This window comes from Solanum lycopersicum, chromosome 7 (genome assembly GCF_036512215.1).
Source record: "Solanum lycopersicum chromosome 7, SLM_r2.1".
NCBI classification, from domain to species: Eukaryota; Viridiplantae; Streptophyta; class Magnoliopsida; order Solanales; family Solanaceae; genus Solanum; species Solanum lycopersicum.
Genome location: NC_090806.1, coordinates 10,890,935 through 10,896,105, shown reverse-complemented (window position 1 = coordinate 10,896,105; position 5,171 = coordinate 10,890,935). Strand labels below are relative to the sequence as shown.

At 32.2% G+C, this 5,171-nt stretch overlaps 1 long non-coding RNA gene across 1 annotated transcript; it reads left to right on the top strand.

Moving 5' to 3' along the window:
• The first annotated feature begins 1,058 nt into the window (after positions 1 to 1,058).
• LOC104648197 (uncharacterized) lies at positions 1,059 to 4,428 on the top strand. Its single transcript, XR_742269.4, has 3 exons — positions 1,059 to 1,213; positions 1,279 to 1,361; positions 4,234 to 4,428. It is a non-coding gene; the product is annotated as an uncharacterized lncRNA (long non-coding RNA).
• Positions 4,429 to 5,171: the final 743 nt, after the last annotated feature.

Below are 5,171 nucleotides of genomic sequence, written 5' to 3'. Positions count from 1 at the left end.
GGAACAGAAAATAGAATATGCATCAAAAGATACAATAATTGTAATTGAACGAGAACACGTGTATTAGAAGGTATCATTGGCCGATAAAGTTGAAGTCTGACTATATTAGCATATATAGTACAAAATCTACCCCAAATAAGTCCTCAACTTCTAAGCAGTTAATGAGAGATGGCGAGAGACAACAAATTTACATCACCCAATCAACAACATATGTGAAAATCAAATAAAAATAAGGTGTGACATGATGTAGTGGTTGTATCATCATATCAATATACATCTACTCCCACTAGTAGCATGCTGGGATTAAAGAAAATGACCCATGGGGGACTTACAGGTACATATAACCATCACAGAAATTCTCCCTCAGGTATGCGTAATTTAACTTGCTGGAAGTCAACCTCGATATCATAATAGCAATTTTTGGGAACCATTTTGCATTTGGGTTATAACTATATTATATTTATCATACTATTTTCGTGATTCATGACAAATGAATATGTATGATTGATCACAATAAAAAAGAATGACCATGTTCTACTTAAGCAAGTATATCTCTTATAAAATAGTGTCCTTAGGCCACTGACCCCATCAAGATACGTTATAACACATGAATATGAGTGACGCAACAGAACATATGCAATTCAAGTCACGTAACATCTAGTAGATATTTCCTATTTAGATAGCACATAAATAATCCACTAATTTAAACACCGAATAAACCAATAAACCATCTCTAGAACAAAGTTTAAGAGAGTAATCATAATCTACCTTGAAAGCCCAATAGTCGTGCCATGAAATGTTAAAAAATAAAGTCTTGGAGCTTTCATATTTTATTAAAAATATACTCTATATGTGTATACGAGTCTATCAACACCTATATTATTATTATTTTAAAAAAATTTATGGACCAATGGCCCATTTATTTATCATAAAGAAGTATCACACAAAACAGGCCAAAAAATAGCCCAATTTAGACCAAATGACAAATAGCCCAAAAAAGAAAATAAAAGGACAACTCATGTTGGTCTTGATGTTCAAGAACTTGCCATTCCTTAAAATAGGGTTTTCTAAAGAAAACGTCCCATTTCTCACTCTTTTGTACTCCTCCGTTTCTATGTTTCTCGCTCCCTTCACCCTCTATTTGCTGGTGCTTCATCCCTGGGTCCCTAACATTATTCATCCATGGAAAACTAGGATATATCAGCTCAAAAAGGTATATAGAACTTATTTTTTTATCCAGTCCCAACTATCATTGACCTTTCTCTTTCCTTTTTGTAGATGTGAAATCCGATGGAGGTGTTTAGAGTTCAAGATAAACTTTTTTGTTGATTTAATCATGAAACTCCTTCTAGAGGCTTGAGGTATGTAAACACCTATACTTATGTATAAACTCTAGTAAAATGACTCACAAAGACAATCCTGAGCCCCTAAATTCAAAAATTGAAAATTGATTTCTGAATTAGATTAGACATCGTGTGAAAAGCTCATGCGCCTAAAATAAGCTGAATTTGATTAATTGATTCTCAAATATAGAAATTACATCTAATTTATCTTAGGATATTTAACTTCATTTCCCCAAATCAAATACAAGTTTTTGGTAACTGTAAATCTTATTAGTTAACAGATGTGTTATTTTGTACAACTTGGAACTTTGGATATAGACATGTTCCAATTTAAGATCCAAATCTTCTTTACACTTGTATACTATTCTAAAGATAGAAATTAAGACTATGCATATATCTTATTATCCTAGGCATCATGCCAGATCTATGATGCATATCTTGAATAATTAGTTAGTTGATCGTGTATGTAGTCCTCTCCTTAGGCAATTTTGTGTACATCTGCCATGGTAGATTTTCTAGTAGCATGGTCTGTGTCCTATTCCATTTCGTTATTCCGTCTAGTGCTACCCCTTGTGACCAACTAAGCATCTTTTTCCATATCTGTTATGATAGTGAAAAGGTGAAAAACAGGTGCTAATGTGTTTCAATTTCTGCCTTGCATAATGAATATACAACTTCATCAATTATTCCCTAGTTGCTCAGTCTGTCTTTGGTGTATAGCCATATATTGTGCAAACACCCATTTAGGATTGCCTAGATTGTTGCAAGTCAATATTCTCCATGAGAACTTGTTGTACTCCCCCTTTCTTATACATTTCTTTAAAGTTGAACTCTTTTTCTTCCATGATTGCAGGTACTTGTAAATCCCTCTCTTCAAGCCATTGTTCATCCTCGAGAATCTTCTTTACCATCCATGATACTTTCTTGACTTCCACCTCCCATGATGTTGACCCTTTAGCTAAAAGATATGAACCCACACAATCCATAATTTTTCCTTTTTCTTATAGTGGGTTTACATATGTTTTAATATGGTTGCCTTATTCCACACCTATATATTAGTTATATGGAGTCCTCTAGCAGCCGTTGGGAAACAAATTATTTCCCAAGATATGAGTACTTTCCCTTTATTTTGTAATTCACCATTCCATAGAAACCTTTTGCACATAGATTTTATTTTTTGTAATATTTTTTTGGCATTAGGAAGATATTTGACCAGAATCCTTGCATGGCTGATAAGACACTATTAACCAATTGAAGTCTTACCGCATAAGATAGGAATGAACGATGAATTAGTAGGGAAGTAGAAAATACTAAGTTACATTCTAAACCCTTAATCAAATCATGAAAATCCCCTTAGAAATCACCTAGACCAAACTCTCAGTGTCCCAAAATCGAGTTATAAACTATGAAATTAGATTGGGGAACAAAAATACCGTTCTACATATTTTAGACAAATCAAATAATCTTCACACCGGCGAGCTTACAAAGCAGGCAAAATTATATAGAAATGGAAGGAACCTCACAAGTGCGAGGTTATTGATGTGGACTATCCTAGCAAAGCGAACCCTGGTGCATAGTGAATCCTCCGCTGAAGGAAACAATAAATCATAGAAGCATATCCTCATAAAACTAAGAAACCTACCCGAATACCCTTAAGCTCGTAAAAGAGGAATCAGTGCAGAACCTCCCGAAAAAACCAAACATACAACTCTAGCTTATTGGAATAATTAGATCATCAATTGATGAAGACTTAGCCAAATGTTAATTGGGGTCAAATCTAAACTTGAGGGAAAAAAATCAATTCAATGACACCATTCACTTTCGAATACCTTGATATCCATGTAAAATATTTTATTAAATCATAAATCACCCCTAAATCTCATGGAATCATCAAAATTTATATCGGAGCTCGTTAACCTAAATTATTGACTTTGGTCAATTATCACAATTCAAAACTCTAAAAATAGTTGTTCCTAAGATTCTACTTAGAGCACCTCGAGAATTATTTCATCTATCTATACAAGTCATTTAATAATGAATGAATTTGTGAGAAGGACAAAAACAAGAAGAAAAACACAAAGAATATGAGGATCACTATATTACTTCAAACCTTTCACATAACATAAAAGTATTAACTTCTCCAAAGTTGGAACGCCCTTCATGAAATTTCTTGTTACTTCATGGATTGCATCACTAATTATTTCATGTCAATGCAAAATTATTATATTTCAAAATATAATCTACACGCAGAGAAAATAATTTAAGATTGCCCAACTTTTTATTTATCAAATATGCATTGCAATTATTTTTCTTTCTTAAAAATCTTGAACAACAAGATTTACTTCTTTAGATCATTTTCATCATATTCATTGATTTGTAGTAATTGTTTTTCTTTATGTAATGTATCCTCTATATAAATCGACAAGCTAAGACATTTTGCTAAAATAGTGGTCTTAAGTTATTGTAGATTGATTATTCTCTGTGATGATATATCTTGATAACTTATTCAATTCACCCTTTTCTCCAATTTCATTACTTTAGAGACATTTTTTTGAGCAACCATAACAATTTTTTTTATCTATTTTAATCTTTATGTAGGATACTTGACCAATTTCATTTATGTTAATGACATATACTTCTAAATGCATGTGTATTATGAAAAAAATTATCATATGTATGGTTTTAAACTAGCTTTAGAGTCATGTGGTATATTTTCAGCTATAATTCTCTTTTTCTTGAGGAGCTTCCAGTTCTTTTTATTTAATTGAGAAACTCATTTCCATTAAAAATGTTTTAGAGATATAGTTTGGGGAACTTCATTTTCCCTTATTTTGATTTGTGTAAATAATTTTTGGTGTTTTGTTTTACTTATATTTGCTTTTTGATGTAGTCTTTCTACATTTAAAAGAAAAGGAAAGTGATTCAGAACAGAGGTATGTGCAAATGTTGATCCAACTATTAATGGATGTTGCAAGAACATGTAAGATGACTTAGTCACTTTTGTTTTTAGGTATGCCCTATTTTGTAGTTTTAAATAATGTATACTGTTTCTAATGTTTGTATTCAACTTCGAGTGAAACTGTAATTAATCTCTGTTAGGTTGATAATTCGTTGAAGTGTTAATTGATGAGTAGAATTACTTCAATTTATGGTTCTCATCTCCTTGTTAATTTTTTAAAGAGCTAATGTTTCCTTAACCCTACCGGATATAATAGATATGAAATGAGTGCCCAACTCCAAGCCAAATGCAAAACTCAATACCATAGTCAAGAAGAACACTTGGAAGATCTATCATAAATCCTCTGAGAACTCTCTCAATACTAGAAATACCCCAATGCGGAAGTGTCAACACCAATATTATGACCATAGGCCTAATAAAATACACTCTCTCAACCAACCATTGAGCCTTTAAAATTACAATATATACCCTTCCACTTTAACCTGAGGATTCTCGGCAATAATAAGTGTTAGTATTTGAATTATTGATCTTGCTCACAAACATGCAACCTGATCCCATATTTGATCAGGTATCTGAAGTCAATTGATGAACATGTAAAATATTATTACTTCTAATGTGGTTGGTGAGCGCAAGCAACGGGACAAGTATACTCAACAAATCAGAAAGCACTATGTTATTTTATTCAACAGATAATATATCTTTATTGACATGAAACAACCTAGTTAAGAAATTCATAGCAAACAAAAGGTGAAATTTGTCTTTGAAAAACTCAAGCTTTCACCACACACCTTAAGGGACATGATAGAGTTATAAGTGTGTTTTTTGTTTTTTTGTTCGGAAATGCCTGTGATGTCTTGTAAGATCCATTT